This window comes from Eubalaena glacialis, chromosome 15 (genome assembly GCF_028564815.1).
Source record: "Eubalaena glacialis isolate mEubGla1 chromosome 15, mEubGla1.1.hap2.+ XY, whole genome shotgun sequence".
Classification (NCBI taxonomy): domain Eukaryota; kingdom Metazoa; phylum Chordata; class Mammalia; order Artiodactyla; family Balaenidae; genus Eubalaena; species Eubalaena glacialis.
Genome location: NC_083730.1, coordinates 30,263,281 through 30,285,611, shown reverse-complemented (window position 1 = coordinate 30,285,611; position 22,331 = coordinate 30,263,281).

Sequence of the window (22,331 nt, the reverse complement as noted above, 5' to 3'; positions counted from 1 at the left end):
AAAGTTCCCCAGGTGATCCTGCAGCAGCCAGCCCAGCTCAGAACTGCAGTTCAGTATCTTGGAAACACTAGCCTTTTCCAGCTTGAACAGGCAATAGTTTCATTTTTTTTTTTTCTCTGCTTCTCACATGGAAAATGTTTATTCAATAAATCAGAATATGACTCACCTGGCTGGCAATTTTTATTCCACAAGACCCAAACTATGCCATAATTAGCAACAAAGGCCAGTTCTATGTGTGTGTGCATGTGTGTATGTGTGTGTATTTGGGAGAAACAGAAGCAGCATAAGAAATGTCTTGTCTACTTCTAACTCTTCCTTTGCTGACTGGCATGAGCTAGAACTCCCAACAATGTAGCCACAGCAGGATCAAGTGGTGAACAGCCTACAGAAGTCTGCTCTTAAGTGAAGGAATCCTTTAGTTTTCTACTATTATTACATCAATATCAATCACATTGATAGGTTGGCCAGTGGTCATTAAGCCAATACCAGAATTTGTGGTCATTATGGAGTCTCAGAATCGAGAGGTTTAGTAAAGACAAAATCGAGACAAGTGAAGAGGTTTGCTGTTAGTTTAACAGAGAGCATGAATAGAATCAAATCCTGTGAGGAAAAAAAAGGGAGGAGTTAGATATCCACCTGATATAATAACAGAAAACACAAAAACTGAATGGGGCATGCAAGAGACTCATGGAAAAATCTGAACTCACAGCCTGCAGGATTGTATGAAAAATTCTATAAACATTTCTTAAGCTCCTTCCATAGACCAGAGGTTGTATTATAAATTCAGGATAAAAATCTATTAAGACATAGTTCATCCCTTTGAAGGAACTTCAGTCTATGGATAAAGAAACTGGAAAAGAATGGTAATTAAGAAAACACTCTGTGATAGCTGAACTTCATATCTTATTTAATCTTCTTAACAATCCTGCATTGTGGATATCATCAGATAGATTCAGCAGCTTATCCAATATTAAGAGCCTATATTAGGAAAGGTGGACTATCTCTTTATTATTCAGTAATAATATATGTACTGTTCAGAAACATCATATATCATACAGAAAATATCTCTAAACATTTCTTTCTAGTGAATAATCATAGTTCAAAGTGACAGCCCAGAAACATAACGGTAACTAGAGTTTTAAGGTCAAAGATTTTGTTTCTTGAAATGTCATTGTCATTTAGTTATTAACCCTAATATTAGTCCTTGCCAGTCATGCAAAGCTGTTCTTCCCTTTTCACTAAGCCAGAATAAGCAAAGAAATTTGCCCCTATTTACACCCATGTAAATGACAGTCCAAACTCCAAAGAGTCATATGGAATGCTAGCTGGGCATTAGTGGGCAAAGGATCATGCCAAAAGGGCGGGAGCACCAGAGACAAAATTCACCCAGTGGTGAACAAAAATCCACATATTTTCTTTCTTCCTTTACCAACAAAAAAAAAACCATCCCCAAACTAACAGTCTATCTAGGCTAATAATTGAAAAACCAAGTATTCATTACTCCCCCAAACCCTTTTAAAAAGTCTTATTTCTAGAGCTGAAAGAAGTAGAAATAATCTTTGTGTCTGATTGAAAACAGGTTTCCTGATTCTCTTGGGTTTCCACGTTTAACAGCTCATTCCAAAAAAACAATCTCTCTTCTCTCTGCTTAGCCTAGAAAGTTTCTGACTTTTTTGGCTCATTTTAACACACAGATTGTCCCCCTTGAATGTGACCTGTCATCACTGAACTTTGAATATACAAATCCCAACCACCCCTTCCCCCAAATTAGCTGAACACTTCTCTCTGTTTTGACTCGCATTAGCTGGTTGCTACTGAACTTGAAAAGGTTGCGTCTCACTTCCTCGCATCGTTGGACAGGTTGCAGATCATAACCACACTAATTAGCACATGGATTTCTGGATTTTAAGTATGTCAGGCAAAGGGAGATGTAAGGTAGGGGAGAGGTGGGAGAGGAAAGGGTCACTCGGGAGAAAATGGAAGGGAGAGAACATGGGCAAAAGGAATTTGAATGACCTTATTTTATCCTCTGAAGCAGATACTCCCAGAGGATTAACTTCAGGAAAAATCCTTCAGTTTTAGCCTTACTTATTTGTTACACAGGAGTAAACCTTCCTATTCTTACTAGATCTCTTTACCTCTTCTTTTGAATCATGGAAACACAACAGGTTCGGGGAGGTACTGAATTAAATTATCTCTGACTTTGCTGTCAACTGCAGTCAAGTCGACTGTAATCCTATCCATTATATAGATGAACTACAGAAAATAGGTCTTTGTTTGAAAAGTTTCTGAGCTAAGTTTTGTTCTCATAGCAAAAATGGAAAGCTATCATCTTTTTTAAAAAGTATACATGTGCACACAATTATGTGTAAGTATGTGTGTGTGTATAGAGAGATATATACACACAAATTCACATAAATATGTATGTATACATAAATATACATATGCATAGATATATATATATATAGAGAGAGAGAGAGAGAGATAGATAGATAGACAGACAGGAAGGCGTGGATAGAGAGGCAGCTAGAAAGAGAAATAGAGATATGAAATGCTTCTGGTCTACCAACCAATAAAGGGGACTTTGTTGGAAAAAAAATTTCTTCTCAGAACTTCCCATCCCACAGAAGTTCTTAAAAATGGAGACTTTCTTGTGTCATTCTCCTGTTTCCCTAAAGGCTCAGGCTAATGCACAGCCATTCTCTAATTAGGAATGTATTTGAGACATATCATAAGAAGTAGATTGTATGTCTTGTTTTCAAACTTTGTCTCTTTGCTTTCTCTGTCCTCCTCCCCTTTCCCCCTCCTCCAGCCCTTCAAATAGCCCTGTCCTAAATGAATCTTCCAGGCCAGTCTGATGTTAAAAGAGAAATGTTTATCTTGGAGTATAGAGATAATTGACAATTAGAAAAGAGGACACTTTTAGCTCTTGGTCAGGGCACTGTGCTCCTGGACAAAGTGCTCTTTTCTTTGAAGCAGGGTGCAGTGCTGAGTGACTCAGGCAGGGATCTATGTGTGTTTATGCTTAGGGCCTACCAGAGTCAAGGACTGGAGTTTCCTGGGACAGATTTTCCTACCAACAGGTCCCACACAATATCAATAACTCATAAAAGACAAGATTGAATGATTCCACCTCCTCCTGGTGAGAATTTCTAGCTTTTCCTCCCTGATGTGTTTGTTTACAGGAATTGACTGATAGAGTTGAACTGAGATCTGCCCGCAGTTTTTGTTTTCATTATCCACCAAAAAATATGCTATGGGAAAAACTGGCTTTCTCCCTGATTCCAATTTGAAAAGTCAGGTAATTTATGGCATTTTGTTTTCAAAAATTATCATTATACTATTATCTCAAATGTGGCTTGCTCTATTATAAACCCATTGTTATTTTATGCATTTTGGATTTTTTACAATTTTCCTTTCAAAATCCTCAACTATTATTCTCTCAACAAGGGTAACTCTTCCAATGTGTTTAATGAGTTTCTTTTGTTTTTATGTATTCTTAAAGTTAGGTATATTTTATATAAGTACATGTCTTTCTACGCACGTTATCAAATTATATATCTCACTCTGTTTCTTGCTTTTTCCTCACTCTATTTTTAAGATACCTTCATGACACTGTGAGCAGCTAATCTATTATTTCTATTGTGTCCATCTACCACTTCTTACCTCTCCAATGCTCTCTGTTGCTCCCTAAGTCCAGGAATGATTGAATCAACCTTTTTAAAAGAACACTAAAGGATGGGGATTTACACTATTATATATTAAGACATACTACAAAGCCATAAAATAAAAACAGTACATTTAAGGGTCAAGAACAGAAAAATAGATCAATAGAGATCCGATAGACAGATCCCTGCATATAAACAGATGTAATATACCATAAGGAAAGTGTTGTAAAGATTGAAGAAAGGGGAGATTGTTTAACAAGTGGACGTGGGAAACCTACCTCAGCATATAGAGAGAAGTAACTAGGTATCTAACACCACATTCAAAGATAGACCATAGGGCTTCCCTGGTGGCGCAGTGGTTGAGAGTCTGCCTGCTAATGCAGGGGACACGGGTTCGAGCCCTGGTCTGGGAAGAGCCCACGTGCCGCGGAGCAACTGGGCCCATGAGCCACAACTACTGAGCCTGCACGTCTGGAGCCTGTGCCCCACAACGGGAGGGGCCGCGATAGTGAAAGGCCTGTGCACCGTGATGAAGAGTGGCCCCTGCACCACGATGAAGAGTGGCCCCCGCTTGCCGCAACTAGAGAAAGCCCTCACACGAAACGAAGACCCAACACAGCCAAAAAAAATAAAAATAAATAAATTAATTAATTAATTAAAAAAAAAAAGATAGACCTACTTGTGAAAGATAAAATGTAAGGTTATAACAAAGAAATACGAATAAGTAACGTTGTAACCCAGGAAACACTTTTCAAAGAAAACCTGAAAGCATCAAAAAAGGGATGATTTGTAAATAATTAAGACATTCTGTTCAGTGAAAACTACCAGTGACAAAGCAATTTTTTCTACTTACCACTTGGGTAATGAGTAAGAAATTATTATCACTTCTTTTCACTTGACCTGCTCCAAATTCCAAAGAACACGCATTCATTTTTCTATTCAAAATTGATGAGCAAATTAGCCTTCATTCTCTCCAAGCTCTTCATAGTTTTCTAGATGTTGACTGGAAACACCTTATCTTTTTAATCTGGCCCAAACTAGTAGGCCCAAAATGGAAAAGGGAGTCTTGGAGAGTATCTTGATGCATTAAGCAAGAATGTGTGCATGGAGATATTTCACTTGTTTCAAAGCGTCAAAACATATAAGCTCATTTCTTCCCCTTCTGTCTCAGGCCTGATACTAAACATGCATGGAATTACTTAGATAGTTCCTCTGAAAGAATTTTGAGCTTGCAGAACTAACAGAGGTTGGGAGTGTGGTGGTAAGGGAGAGGTGGCTGAATTCAAGACCAGGTTTATCCTCACTTTCAAAACAAAGATCCAGAAAAAAGACTATTTTCTATTTAAGGTAGTAAATTCTTTCCAAGCTTCCTTAGCAATATGATGAAATAAGAATGCATTTAATCACAGACACTGAAAGCAAGAAGAAACCACAAGGGATGAACAAATCCCGACATCCTCCATTATGGTAAGAAAGCTGTAGTGGAGAATTCTTACATAACCAGCCCAGGGTCAGAGGTAGTTAAGTGAGCTAGAGTCATAACTCAGATAGTTGACTCTGCTCTGTTCTCATGGTTCCCTAACTGTATTAGCTAAGGTGCATCAAAGTGCCACAGTGATCTCACAGGTTTGTTGTAAGATATTTTTAATTTTTAAGGGAAACAATAGTTGACACTGGTCAGAAACCACACAAACTACTAGCTCAAGGTAGTTCACAATTTCAAAATTAGATTGTGTTGCATTCCTTTTGATGATATCACATGGAAGTGAACTTGGTTTTCATCTATTCCTGTGATTAAAAGCAAATGCCACACAAAAGTCAGTGTGAAACAGGAAATGAAGATGATGGCATCTAATCTGAATCCAAGATTTCAGTATTTGTACAGGGCCCAACAAGCATACCTATTCCATCAGAAAGTAATTGTAGTTGGTTGAGAAAGAAATTAAAATATAATTTTTCTCCAACATATGTACTACCTATTCAAATGGCTACTAAATTGTTAGGACATAAGTACTTATAAGCTGTGTGGACCCAGCTACTGAATAAATGGAATGTTTAGCTGTTTCCTTTGGCCTAGAAGCTCCATGAAAAAAAATTGCTGACATACAAAGGCCACCAAGAACCAAAAATATTGGGGAACTTTTGCCCTATTCTCTAGTCAGTCAGAAGGGTAACCTTCTCCATAGTTGTAATAGTGTCTCTTTAGAGCTTCTGAGACTTGGGGTGAGAACACCCATCTCAGATTCAACAAAGCAGGTTCTTATTTACCTGTTTTACATTTTGTACATTTATATAGCCTTTCATTTGGGGAAAAGGTTGAGAAGCTGGGGATGAATTAATTGAATCCACTGGTATGGTAGACAGACTAGATTGGGATTAGAAGATGATAAAATTTCTCTTATTAAAAATGTCAGGGAGGATTAACCAAGATGGTGGAGTAGAAGGACGTGCTCTCACTCCCTCTTGCGAGAGCACCAGAATCACAACTGGCTGCTGGACAATCATCAACAGGAAGACACTGGACTTCACCAAGGAGGATACCCCACGTCCAAGGACAGAGGAGAAGCCACAGTAAGACGGTAGGAGGGGCACAATCAGAGTAAAATCAAATCCCATAACTGCTGGTGGGTTACTCACAGACTGGTGAGCACTTATACCACAGAAGTCCACCCACTTGTGTGAACGTTCTGAGCCCCACGTCAGGCTTCCCAACCTGGAGGTCTGGCAACGGGAGGAGGAATTCATAGAGAATCAGACTTTAAAGCCTAGTGGGAATTGATTGCAGGACTTCGACAGGACTGGGGGAAACAGAGACCCCACTCTTGGAGGACGTACGCAAAATAGTGTGTACATCGGGACCCAGGGGAAGGAGCAGTGACCCTGGGGGAGACTGAACCAGACATAACTGCTGGTGTTGGGGGGTCTCCTGCAGAGGCGGGGGCTGGCTCTGTTTCACTGTGGGGACAAGGACACTGGCAGTGGAGGTTCTGGGAAGTACTCCTTGGTGTGAGCCCTCCCAGAGTCTGCCATTAGCCCCACCAAAGAGCCCGGGGAAGGCTCCAGTGTTGGGTTGCCTCAGGCAAAACAACCAACAGGGAGGGAACCCAGCCCCACCCATCAACAGTCAAGTGGATTAAAGTTTTACGGAGCTCTGACCGCCACAGCAACAGTCAGCTCCACCCACCTCCAGAGCCTCCCATCAAGCCTCTTAGATAGCCTCAACCACCAGAGGGCAGACAGCAGAAGCAAGAAAAACTACAGTCCTGCAGCCTGTGGAACAGAAACCACATTCACAGAAAGAGAGACAAGATGAAAAGGCAGAGGGCTATATACCAGATGAAGGAACAAGATAAAACCCCAGAAAAACAACTAAATGAAGTGGAGATAGGCAACCTTCCAGAAAAAGAATTCAGAATAATGATAGTGAAGATGATCCAGGACCTTGGAATAAGAATGGAGGCAAAGATTGAGAAGATGCAAGAAATGATTAACAAAGACCTAGAAGAATTAAAGAACAAACAAACAGAGATGACCAATACAATAACTGAAATGAAAACTACACTAGAAGGAATCAATAGTAGAATAACTGAGGCAGAAGAACGGATAAGTTACCTGGAAGACAGAATGGTGGAATTCACTGCTGCGGAACAGAATAAAGAAAAAAGAATGAAAAGAAATGAAGACAGCCTAAGAGACCTCTAGGACAACATTAAATGCAACAACATTCGCATTATAGGGGTCCCAGAAGGAGAAGAGAGAGAGAAAGGACCCTACAAAATATTTGAAGAGATTATAGTCGAAAACTTCCCTAACATGGGAAAGGAAATAGCCACCAAAGTCCAGGAAGCACAGAGAGTCCCATACAGGATAAACCCAAGGAGAAGCACGCCGAGACACATAGTAATCAAAGTGGCAAAAATTAAAGACAAAGAAAAATTATTGAAAGCAGCAAGGGAAAAATGACAAATAACATACAAGGGAACTCCCATAAGGTTAACAGCAGATTTCTCAGCAGAAACTCTACAAGCCAGAAGGGAGTGGCATGATATACTTAAAGTGATGAAAGGGAAGAACCTACAACCAAGATTACTCTACTGGGCAAGGATCACATTTAGATTTGATGGAGAAATCAAAAGCTTTACAGACAACCAAAAGCTAAGAGAATTCAGCACCACCAAACCAGCTCTACAACAAATGTTAAAGGAACTTCTCTAAGTGGGAAACACAAGAGAAGAAAAGAACCTACAAAAACAAACCCAAAACAATTAAGAAAATGGTCATAGGAACATACATATCGATAATTACCTTAAACGTGAATGGATTAAATGCTCCAGCCAAAAGACACAGGCTTGCTGAATGGATACAAAAGCAAGACCCATATATATGCTGTCTACAAGAGACCCACTTTAGACCTAGGGACACATACAGACTGAAAGTGAGGGGATGGAAAAAGATATTCCATGCAAATGGAAATCAAAAGAAAGCTGGAGTAGCTATACTCATATCAGATAAAATAGACTTTAAAATAAAGAATGTTACAAGAGACAAGGAAGGACACTACATAATGATCAAGGGATCAATCCAAGAAGAAGATATAACAATTATAAATATATATGCACCCAACATAGGAGCACCTCAATACATAAGGCAACTGCTAACAGCTATAAAAGAGGAAATTGACAGTAACACAATAATAATGGGGGACTTTAACACCTCACTTACACCAATGGACAGATCATCCAAAATGAAAATAAATAAGGAAACAGAAGCTTTCAATGACACAATAGACCAGATAGATTTAATTGATAATTATAGGACATTCCATCCAAAAACAGCAGATTACACTTTCTTCTCAAGTGCGCATGGAACATTCTCCAGGATAGATCACATCTTGGGTCACAAATCAAGCCTCAGTAAATTTAAGAAAATTGAAATCATATCAAGCATCTTTTCTGACCACAACGCTATGAGATTAGAAATGAATTACAGGGGAAAAAACGTAAAAAACACAAACACATGGAGGCTAAACAATACGTTACTAAATAACCAAGAGATCACTGAAGAAATCAAAGAGGAAATCAAAAAATACCTAGAGACAAATGACAATGAAAACACGACGACCCAAAACCTATGGGATGCAGCAAAAGCAGTTCTAAGAGGGAAGTTTATAGCTATACAAGCCTACCTAAAGAAACAAGAAAAATCTCAAGTAAACAATCTAACCTTACACCTAAAGAAACTAGAGAAAGAAGAACAAACAAAACCCAAAGTTAGTAGAAGGAAAGAAATTATAAAGATCAGAGCGGAAATAAATGAAATAGAAACAAAGAAAACAATAGAAAAGATCAATAAAACTAAAAGCTGGTTCTTTGAGAAGATAAACAAAATTGATAAGCCATTAACCAGACTCATCAAGAAAAAGAGGGAGAGGACTCAAATTAATAAAATCAGAAATGAAAAAGGAGAAGTTACAACAGACACCGCAGAAATACAAAGCATCCTAAGAGACTACTACAAGCAAATTTATGCCAATAAAATGGACAACCTGGAAGAAATGGACAAATTCTTAGAAAGGTATAACCTTCCAAGACTGAACCAGGAAGAAGCAGAAAATATGAACAGACCAATCACAAGTAATGAAATTGAAACTGTGATTAAAAATCTTCCAACAAACAAAAGTCCAGGACCAGATGGCTTCACAGGTGAATTCTATCAAACATTTAGAGAAGAGCTAACACCTATCCTTCTCAAACTCTTCCAAAAAATTGCAGAGGAAGGAACACTCCCAAACTCATTCTATGAGGCCACCATCACCCTGATACCAAAACCAGACAAAGACACTACAAAAAAAGAAAATTACAGACCAATATCACTGATGAATATAGATGCAAAAATCCTCAACAAAATACTAGCAAACAGAATCCAACAACACATTAAAAGGATCATACACCACGATCAAGTGGGATTTATCCCAGGGATGCAAGGATTCTTCAATATACGCAAATCAATCAATGTGATACACCATATTAACAAATTGAAGAATAAAAACCATATGATCATCTCAATAGATGCAGAAAAAGCTTTTGACAAAATTCAACACCCATTTATGATAAAAACTCTCCAGAAAGTGGGCATAGAGGGAACCTACCTCAACATAATAAAGGCCATATATGACAAACCCACAGCAAACATCATTCTCAATGGTGAAAAACTGAAAGCATTTCCTCTAAGATCAGGAACGAGACAAGGGTGTCCACTCTCACCACTATTATTCAACATAGTTCTGGAAGTCCTAGCCATGGCAATCAGAGAAGAAAAAGAAATAAAAGGAATACAAATTGGAAAAGAAGAAGTAAAACTGTCACTGTTTGCAGATGACATGATACTATACATAGAGAATCCTAAAACTGCCACCAGAAAACTGCTAGAGCTAATTCATGAATATGTAAAGTTGCAGGATACAAAATTAATGCACAGAAATCTCTTGCATTCCTATACACTAATGATGAAAAATCTGAAAGAGAAATTATGGAAACACTCCCATTTACCATTGCAACAAAAAGAATAAAATACCTAGGAATAAACCTACCTAGGGAGACAAAAGACCTGTATGCAGAAAACTATAGGACACTGATGAAAGAAATTAAAGATGATACCAACAGATGGAGAGATATACCATGTTCTTGGATTGGAAGAATCAACATTGTGAAAATGACTATACTACCCAAAGCAATCTACAGATTCAATGCAATCCCTATCAAATTACCAATGGCATTTTTTACGGAGCTAGAACAAATCATCTTAAAATTTGTATGGAGACACAAAAGACCCCGAATAGCCAAAGCAGTCTTGAGGGAAAAAAACGGAGCTGGAGGAATCAGACTCCCTGACTTCAGACTATACTACAAAGCTACAGTAATCAAGACAATATGGTACTGGCACAAAAACAGAAACATAGATCAATGGAACAAGATAGAAAGCCCAGAGATAAACCCACGCACCTATGGTCAACTAATCTATGACAAAGGAGGCAAAGATATACAATGGAGAAAAGACAATCTCTTCAATAAGTGGTGCTGGGAAAACTGGACAGCTACATGTAAAAGAATGAAATTAGAATACTCCCTAACACCATACACCAAAATAAACTCAAAATGGATTAGAGACCTAAATGTAAGACTGGACACTATAAAACTCTTAGAGGAAAACATAGGAAGAACACTCTTTGACATAAATCACAGCAAGATCTTTTTTGATCCACCTCCTAGAGTAATGGAAATAAAAACAAAAATAAACAAATGGGACCTAATGAAACTTCAAAGCTTTTGCACAGCAAAGGAAACCATAAACAAGACGAAAAGACAACCCTCAGAATGGGAGAAAATATTTGCAAACGAATCAACGGACAAAGGATTAATCTCCAAAATATATAAACAGCTCATTCAGCTCAATATTAAAGAAACAAACACCCCAATCCAAAAATGGGCAGAAGACCTAAATAGACATTTCTCCAAAGAAGACATACAGACGGCCACGAAGCACATGAAAAGATGCTCAACATCACTATTTATTAGAGAAATGCAAATCAAAACTACAATGAGGTATCACCTCACACCAGTTAGAATGGGCATCATCAGAAAATCTACAAACAACAAATGCTGGAGAGGGTGTGGAGAAAAGGGAACCCTCTTGCACTGTTGGTGGGAATGTAAATTGATACAGCCACTATGGAGAACAATATGGAGGTTCCTTAAAAAACTAAAAATAGAATTACCATATGACCCAGCAATCCCACTACTGGGCATATACCCTGAGAAAACCGTAATTCAAAAAGACACATGCACCCGAATGTTCATTGCAGCTCTATTTACAATAGCCAGGACATGGAAGCAACCTAAATGCCCATCAACAGACGAATGGATAAAGAAGATGTGGTACATATATACAATGGAATATTACTCAGCCATAAAAAGGAACGAAATTGAGTCATTTGTTGAGACGTGGATGGATCTAGAGACTGTCATACAGAGTGAAGTAAGTCAGAAAGAGAAAAACAAATATCATATATTAACGCATGTATGTGGAACCTAGAAAAATGGTACAGATGAGCCGGTTTGCAGGGCAGAAGTTGAGACACAGATGTAGAGAACAGACATATGGACACCAAGGGGGGAAAACTGCGGTGGGGTGGGGATGGTGGTGTGCTGAATTGGGCGATTGGGATTGACATGTATACACTGATGTGTATAAAATTGATGACCAATAAGAACCTGCAGTATAAACAAACAAACAAAACAACTAACACTAAACTTTCATTGGGTTATTTGTATGGAAATATGTTAATATAAATGTTTCAGACATTACATGAAATTTCTAAAAATCTTATATGTTCTGGTATAATGTTATAAGTTATAATCCTAGTTATTACTTTAAAATGTATATCTCAGAAATAACTAATTTTCTTGTCAACTGCATTATTATGAACTTTCATCAAATCTTTAACCGTGGTCATTTTTAAGTCTTTTGTCATTTACAGACAGTTCTGGGTGTACTCTGATGCTTTTGTAAATATGTTCCTATAAAAGGGTTTCATCTTCAGGAAATTCATGGAAAAGACTCTGACAAGTACAGGTTTCTGGTACCTGACTGTACTGCTGAACTGAATGAATAAGCATTTTCAGAACTCTAATGAAAAACTGATGAGCTCATAAAAGTGCTAACAAAAGATCAAGATGAAAAAAAATTAATTAATTACATGGGACTGAGTGAACTGATGAGGATGAGTATAAATTCTGTGACTTTCTGTTTGAATTTTAAAAAAGAAAAAATCCCACAAGGACTCAGAGGCAAAGAATATACAAATCAATTTTCACTGCAAAGTAAAGGAGCTGTTACAGTGGAGGATTACTGGACTGAATGTCAATATTATGACATAGTATGAGTGTGTTTCATGTTTGGTAATTGCAATCATTGTTGCTTTTGTTGTGGTCATCCATGTACAATGCTTGGTGTCAGTCTATTTATCTCTTGTAAAAATAAAATACAGTGTGTGTGAAAAAAAAAAAAGAAATGGAAATCCTTTTTAGTTTTATTATAACTGCTGGAGTTTCCTTAGGATTCGATTTTATTTCAGCTCCTTTACTGCAAGGGAGACAGGAGAGAATTGGAAAGTGTTTACATATAAGGGCTATATCAAGAAATACCACAGGACAATGACCTCCAACTTTCTTTTTTTCCCTTGTACTACTAGAAAGAATTTTGGCAAACTGTGTAACTCTTTGCACATTTTTAACTTAAAAACTATTATATTTTATCATAAGCTTAAATACTTGTAAACAATATAATTTCTGGTATATTTAAATATTGACCTGTAAATAAAATTGTTATAGTCTTTCTTCTAAATATGTCCAAAAGGATACACATCATTGTCCATTTTAATTAAATATTTGACTTAGCTCTTCTTTACAAGCAGAAATTTTACACTCCTTCCTTTTCTGCTTGAAACTGTGTTTCTATTCCACTTTTCCCCATAGAATTTTACCCTAATCCAATCTATTGTTATATTTGAAATTCTTTTGTTAATCAGTCTATCTTGCTTTGGGGGCACAAAAATCTGTATATAAATTAAAATGCTGTTTTAAAATTTATTAAGACCATAAAGCTGTATTAAAATTTTAAAAAAAAATGTTAGGGTAAAGCATGATAAATTTACTCCTGATCAAGTAGATGACGCTAAAAATATAAAATCAAGGAGTACCAGAGAGATTTAAAAATATCCAGAGAAGCTCAAGTGGTAACATTCCCAGGCCTAGCCTCAACTTCCAATTTAATCTAAGTTTCAAAGTATCTTTAGTTTTATCTTAAATCCTAAAATGATTTAGGTTCAGACTCATTCTTACTGATCCACAGTGTTATTCATTTCTGTTGCTAATATTACCATGTTCCAAATCATCTGGACTTGAAACTTAGAATTATTTTTGCCTTCTCCCTCTGTCTTACTCTCCACAGTCACTTCAGGCACCAAATATTAGACATTTTACCTGAACAAGGTCTCTGACATCCAGCCTCTCCTTTCCATGGTGATATAACTAGTTGAAGTAAGGATGTGGTGTTGGTTTAGCCAAGTGAAATGATGGCTTTCCTGAAGGCATGTAGGTAGTTATAGGAATAGAATAAACGAGGAAGGTATTGGTGTCATTTACATAGAAGAGATATTTGAAGCACAAAAGAGAAGGTCAAAAAGAAAACTCTGGAGAACATGTTAAACAGCAGCACGAGAAAGAGTGACTCTATCAGAAGGGACAGGAAACCAGTCACCCAGACAGAATTATCATCCAGTTCAGGATCATAGTGATCAAATGATGAAAGAGGGCAGGAAGCAAAGGGTTGACTACCAAGTATCAAACTGTGTTCACATATTATAGTGGCCAAGGAGAAAATAAAAATAAAATTTCTGGTGCTAAAAAAGCTATTATAGGGACTTCCCTGGAGGTCCAGTGGGTAAGACTCTGCACTCCCTATGCACGGCCCCAGGTTCAATCCCTGATTGGGGAACTAGATGCTGCATGCCTGCCACAACTAGGAATCTGCATGCAGCAACTAAGAAGTCCACATACAGCAACTAAAAGATCCCATGTGCTACAACTAAGACCCAGTGCAGCCAAAATAAATAAATAAATAAATAAATACTAAAAAAAAAATTAAATAAGCTATTATACAGTGGAGGATAGAACACATTCACAGAACAGTTTAAGAGTAATGCAGGAGGGGGGAGACATTCAAGATGGCGGAGGAGTAAGACGTGGAGATCACCTTCCTCTCCACAAATACATCAGAAATACACCTACTTGTGGAACAACTCCTACAGAACACCTACTGAATGCTGGCAGAAGACCTCAGACTTCCCAAAGGGCAAGAAACTCCCCGCGTACCTGGGTAGGGCAAAAGAAAAAAGAAAAAACAGAGACAAAAGAATAGGGATGGGACCTGCACCTCTGGGAAGGAGCTGTGAAGGAGGAAAAGTTTCCAGACACTAGGAAGCCCCTTCACTGACAGAGACGGGGGAAACTTTGGAGTCATGTAGGAGAGCGCAGAAACAGGGGTTCACAGGGCAATGGGAAGAAATACCCGCACAGAGGATCAGTGCCAACCTGCACTCACCAGCCTGAGAGGCTTGTCTGCTCACCTGTGGGGGTGGGTGGGGGCTGGGAGCTGAGACTCAGGCTTCAGAGGTCACACCCCAGGGAGAGGACTGAGGTTGGCTGTGTGAACACGGCCTGAAGAGGGCTAGTGCACCACAGCTAGTTGGGAGGGAGTCTGAGAAAAATCCAGGAACTGCCTAAGAGGCAAGAGACCATTGTTTTGGGGTGCACAAAGAGAGGGGATTCAGAGGACCCCCTAAATGAGCTCCAGAGATGGGCGCCAGCTGCAGATATCAGTGTGGACCCCAGAGACGGGCATGAAATGCTAAGTCTGCTGCTGCAGCCAACAAGAATCCTGTGTGCAAACACAGGTCACTATCCACACCTCCCCTCCCAGGAGCCTGTGAAGCCCACCACTGCAGGGGTCCAGTGATCCAGGGACAACTTCCGCAGGAGAACACAGGGCATGACCCAGGCTGTTTCAATGTCACACCAGCCTCTACCACTGCAGGCTCACCCCACATGCCATACCCCTCCATCCCCTCGGCCTGAGTGAGCCAGAGCCCCCTAATCAGCTGCTACTTTAACCCTGTCCTGTCTGAGTGAAGAACAGATGCCCTCAGGCAACCTACACTCAGAGGTGGGGCCAAATCCAAAGCTGAACCCCAGGAGCTGTGCAAACAAAGAAGAGAAAGGGAAATTTCTCCCAGCAGCCTCAGGAAGAGTGAATAAATCTCCACAATTAACTAGATGTACCCTGAATCTCTGGAATACATGACTAGACAATGAATCATCCCAAAATTGAGGCAGTGGAATTTGGGAGCAAATGTAGACTTCGGATTTGCTTCCTGCATTTAATTTGTTTCTGGTTTTATGTTTATCTAAGTTTAGTATTTAGAGCTTATTAACATTGGTAGATTTGTTTATTGATTTGATTGTTCTGTTCCTTTTTTAATTTATTAATGTTTTCTTTTCGCTTTTTCTCTTCTTGTGAGTGTGTATGTGTATGCTTCTTTGTGTGATTTTGTCTGTATAGCTTTGCTATTACCATTTGTTCTAGGGTTCTGTCTGTCCTTTTTTTTCTTTTTTAGTATAGTTTTTAGTGATTGTTATCATTGGATTTCGTTTTTGGCTTGGCTGCTCTCTTCTTTCTTTCTTTTTCTTATTGCATTTTTTTTATTTTTAAAAATTTTTTTATTTTTAAAAATTTTTTTATTTTAATAAATTTATTTTCTTTCTTTCTTTCTTTCTTTCTTTCTTTCTTTCTTTCTTTCTTTCTTTCTTTCTTTCTTTCTTTCTTTCTTTCTTTCTTTCTTTCTTTCTTTTCTCCCTTTTCTTCTGAGCCAGTGGCAAACAGGGCATTGGTGCTATGGCCAGGTGTGACGCCTGAGCCTCTGAGGTGGGAGAGCCGAGTTTAGGACATTGGTCCACCAGAGACCTCCCGGATCTGCCCACAAGAAAAACAAGATCCAACCTCATCCACCAGAACACAGGCACAAGTCCCCTCCACTAGGAAGCCTACAACCAACTGAACCAACCTTACCCACTGGGGGCAGACACCAAAAACAATGAGAACTACAACCTGCAGCCTGTGAAAAGGAGAACCCAACACAGTAACTTAAGCAAAATGAGAAGAGAGAGAAATATGCAGCAGATGAAGGAGCAAGGTAAAAACCCACCAGACCAAACAAAGGAAGACTAAATAGGCAGTCCACCAGAAAAAGAATTCAGAATAATGATAGTAATGATGATCCAAAACCTTGAAAATAGAATGCAGAATACAAGAAACATTTAACAAGGACCTACAAGAACTAAAGAGCAAACAAACAATGATGAACAACACAATAAATATTAAAAATATTCTAGAAAGCATCAATAGCAGAATAATTGAGGCAGGGAAAGGATAAGTGACCTGGAAGATAAAATAGTGGAAATAACTGTCACAGAGCAGAATAAAGAAGAAAGAATGAAAAGAATTGAGGACAGTCTCAGAAACATGTGAGACAACATTAAAAACAAGAACATTTCAAATATAGGGGTCCCAGAAGAAGAAGAGAAAAAGAAAGGGTCTGAGAAAATATTTGAAGAGATCATACTTGAAAACTTCCCTAACATGGGAAAGGAAATATTCAATCAAGTCAAGGAAACACAGAGAATCCCATACAGGATAAATCCAAGGAGAAACATGCCAAGACACATATTAATCAAACTATCAAAAATTAAATACACAGAAAAGTATTAAAAGCAGCAAGGGAAAAGCAACAAAGAACATACAACAGAATCCCCATAAGGTAAACAGCTGACCTTTCAGCAGAAACTCTGCAAGACAGAGGTAGTGACAGGACATATTTAAAGTCATGAAAGGGAAAAATTTTAAACCAAGATTACCATACCCAGCAAGGATCTCATTCAGATTTGAAGGAGAAACTAAAACCGTTACAGAAAAGCAAAAGTTAAGACAATTCAGCACCACCAAATCAGTTTTACAACAAATGCTAAAGGAACTTCTCTAGGTAGGAAACACAAGAGAAGGAAAAGACCTACAAAAACAAACCCAAAACAATTAAGAAAATGGTAATTGGAACATACACATTAATAATTACCTTAAATGTAAATGGATTAAATGCTCCAAACAAAAGACATAGACGGGCTGAATGGATACAAAAACAAGACCTGTATATATACTGTCTAAAAGAGACCCACTTCAGACCTAGGAACACATACAGACTGAAAGTGAGGGGATGCAAAAATATATTCCATGCAAATGGAAATCAAAAGATAGCTGGAGTAGCAATTCTCATATCAGACAAAATAGAGTTTAAAATAAAGACTATTACAAGAGACAAAGAAGGACACTACATAAATATCAATGTATCAAACCAAGAAGAAGATATAACAATTGTAAATATTTATACACCCAACAGAGGAGCACCTCAATACAAAAGGCAAATGCTAACAGCCATAAAAGGGGAAATCAACAGTAACACAATAGTAGGAGACTTTAACACCCCACGTTCACCAACAGACAGACACCCAAATTGAAAATAAATAAGGAAACACAAGTTTTAAATGACACATTAAACAAGACGAACTTAACTGATATTTGTAGGACATTACATCCCAAAACAATAGAATACACTTTCTTCTCAAGTGCTCATGAAACATACTCCAGGAGAGATCATATCTTGGGTCCCAAATCAAGCCTTGGTAAATTTAAGAAAATTGAAATTGTATCACGTATCTTTTCTGACCAAAACACTATGAGACTAGATATCAATTACAGGAAAAAAAACTGTAAAAAAGACAAACACATGGAGGGTAAACAATATGTCACTCAATAACCAAGGGATCACAGAAGAAAACAAAGAGGAAATCAAAAAAAAACCTAGAAACAAATGACAAGGAAAACACAATGACCCAAAACCTATGGAACGTCGCAAAAGCTGTTCTAAGAGAGAAGGTTATAGCAATAAAATCCTACCTCAGGAAACAAGAAAAATCTCAAATAAACAACCTAACCTTACACCTAAAGCAATTAGAGAAAGAAGAAGAACAAAAAAAAACAACACCCCAAAGTTAGCAGAAGGAAAGAAATCATAAAGATCAGATCAGAAATAAATGAAAAAAAAAATGAAGAAAACAATAGCAAAGATCAGTAAAACTAAAAGTTGGTTCTTTGAGAAGATAAAAAGAAAATTGATAAACCATAAGCCAGACTCATCAAGAAAAAGAGGGAGAAGGCTCAAATCAATAGAAATAGAAATGAAAGAGGAGAAGTAACAACTGACACTGCAGAAAGACAAAGGATCATGAGAGATTACTACAAGCAACTATATGCCAATAAAAGGGACAACCTGGAAGAAATGGACAAATTCGTAGAAAAGCACAACATTCTGAGGCTGAACCAGGAACAAACAGAAAATATGAACAGACCAATCACAAGCACTGAAATTGAAACTGTTATTAAAAATCGTCCAACAAACAGAAGCCCAGGAGCAGACAGCTTCACACGTGAATTCTATCAAACATTTAGGGAAGAGATAACACCTATCCTTCTCCAACTATTCCAAAATATAGCAGATGAAGGAACACTCCCAAACTCATTGTATGAGTCCACTATCACCCTGATACTAAAACCAGACAAAGATGTCACAAAAAAAGAAAACCACAGGCCAATATCACTGATGAACATAGATGCAAAAATCCTCAACAAAATACTAGCAAAAAGAATCCAAAACCACATTAAAAGGTTCATACACCATGATCAAGTGGAGTTTATCCCAGGAAGGCAAGCATTCTTCAATATACGGAAATCAATCAATTCGATACACCTTATTAAAAAACTGAAGCAGAAAAACCATATGATCATCTCAATAGATGCAGAAAAAGTTTTTGACAGTATTCAACCCATATTTATGATAAAAACTCTCCAGAAAGTAAGCATAGAGGGAACTTACCTCAACATAATAAAGGCCATATATGACAAACCCAGAGCCAACATTGTTCTCAATGGTGAAAAACTGAAACCATTTCCACTAAGAACAGGAGCAAGGTTGCTCACTCTCACCACTATTATTCAACATAGTTTTGGAAATTGTAGCCTCAGTAATCAGAGAAGAAAAAGAAATAAAAGGAATCCAAATCAGAAAAGAAGAAATAAAACTTTCACTGTTTGCAGATGACATGATACTATACATGGAGAATCCTAAAGAAGTTACCAGAAAACTACTAGAGGTAAACAATGAATTTGGTAAAGTAGCAGGATGCAAAATTAATGCAGAGAAATCTCTTGCATTCCTATACACTAATGATGAAAACTCTGAGAGAGAAATTAAGGAAACACTCCCATTTACCATTGCAACAAACAGAATAAAAGACCTAGGAATAAACCTACCTAGGAGACAAAAGAACTATATGCAGAAAACTAAAAGATACTGATGAAAGAAATTAAAAATGATACAAACAGATGGAGAGATATACCATGTTCATGGATTGGAAGAATCAGCATGTGAAAATGACTATACTACCCAAAGCAATCTACAGATTCAATGCAATCCCTATCAAATTACCAATGGCATTTTCACTGAACTAGAACAAAAAATTTCACAATTTGTATGGAAAAAGAAAAAACCCTGAATAGCCAAAGCAACCTTGGGAAAGGAAAATGGAGCTGGAAGAATCAGGCTCCCTGACTTCAGACTATACTACAAAGCTACAGTAGTCAAGACAGTATGGTACTGGCACAAAAACAGTAATATGGATCAATGGAACAGGAGAGAAAGCCCAGAAATAAACCCATGCACATATGGTCACCTTATCTTTGATAAAGAAGGCAAGAATATACAATGGAGAAAACAGCCTTTTTAATGAGAGGTGCTGGGAAAATTGGACAGCTATATGTAAAAGCATGAAATTAGAACACTCCCTAACACGATGCACAAAAGTAAACTCAAAATTGATTAAAGACCTAAATGTAAGGCCAGACATTATAAAACTCTTAGAGGAAAACCTAGGCAGAACACTATGACATAAATCACACCAAGATCATTTTTGGCTCACCTCCTAGAGAAATGGAAATAAAAACAAACAGTTGGGACCTAATGAAACTTAAAAGCTTTTGCACAGCAAAAGAAACCATAAACAGGATGAAAAGACAGCCCTCAGAATGGGAGAAAATATTTGCAAACAAAGCAACTGACAAAGGATTCATCTCCAAAGTTTACAAGCAGCTCATACAGTCAATATCAAAAAACAAACAATCCAAAAATGGGCAGACCTATATAGACATTTCTCCAAAGAAGATATACAGATTGCCAACAAACACATGAAAGGATGCTCAAAATCACAAATCATTAGAGATATGCAAATCAAAACTACAATGAGGTATCACCTCACACCAGTCAGAATGGCCATTATCAAAAATCTACAAACAATAAATGCTGGAGAGGGTGTGGAGAAAAGGGATCCCTCTTGCACTTTTGGTGGGAATGTAAATTGGTAAAGCCACTATGGAGAACAGTATGGAGGTTCCTGAAAAACCTAAAAATAGCACTACCATATTACCCAGGAATCCCACTACTGGGCATATACCCTGAGAAAACCATAATTCAAAAAGTGTCATGTACCAGAATGTTCATTGCAGCTCTATTTACAATAGCCAGGACATGGAAGCAACCTAAGTGTCCATCAACAGATGAATGGATAAAGAAGATGTGGCACATATATACAATGGAATATTATTCAGTCATGAAAAGAAACGCAACTGACTTATTTGTAGTGAGGTGGATGCAACTAGAGACTGTCATACAGAGTGAAGTAAGTCAGAAAGAGAAAAACAAATACGTATGCTAACACATATTTATGGAATCTAAAAAAAAAAAAAATCGTTCTGAAGAACCTAAGGGCAGGACAGGAATAAAGAAGCAGATGTAGAGAATGGACTTGAGTACACGGGTAAGGGGAAGGGTAAGCTGGGATGAAGTGAGAGAGTGGCGTGGACATATATACACTACCAAATGTAAAATAGATAGCTAGTAAGAAGCAGCCACATAGCACTGGGAGATCAGCTCGGTGCTTTGTGTCCACCTAGAGGGGTGGGATAGGAAGGGTGGGAGGGAGATGCAAGGGGTGGAGAAATGGGAATAAATGTATATGTATAGCTGATTCACTTTGTTATACAGCAGAAACTAACACCCCATTGTAAAGCAGTTATACTGCAATAAAGATGTTTAAAAAATAAATAAATAAATAAAATTTTAAAAATAATAAAAATGAATTATTGATACATGTCAAAAAAAATATAGAAAAGAAGGAAAGAAAATGAGATAGATAAAAGAAGAATGAGGTCAGCTTCCAAGCTCTATCTGTAGAGGATCACGGAAGAAGGGGGACAGACAAGAGGTGACTTTAAACAATAAATATAGTATTAAAATCAAATACCTGACAAAACTAATTGATAGGGACCAAAAGCATACCTGTGGTTGCCTGTGGCCAGGAGTGAGGAGGGAGTTGACTGCAAAGAGGCATAAGGGAACTTTCTGGAATGAGGGAAATATTTTGTATTTTGATTGTGGTGGTTACATGGGTGGCTACGTGTCTCAAAACTCATTCAACCATTACAATGAGTACATTTCATTGTATGCAAATTGTATCTCAATTAAACAGATTTTTTTAAAATTAAGAAAAGAAAAAGAGTAATGCAGGGGCAGTGTCATCTTAAGGGCAAAATAAGTATTCATTGGAGCCAACAGAAGAGAACAAAAAATAATAATAAATTTCTATTTTTTCTACATTCTTTTAAGACCTATTACTTGAGTTACTTTGAAGCTATTTACAAAGTGTTTAAGTTATATATTTTGATGATGATGATCTCTATGGAAACTTACCATACATTTACACAACGGAGTTACAAAAATGACATGGAATGATAATAGTCACCAGTTCCCCCATTCAGAAATTGCAAACTGATAGATAATAAGCTACTTCTAGGCTACAGGCATCATTCCTTGGCACAAATATCACT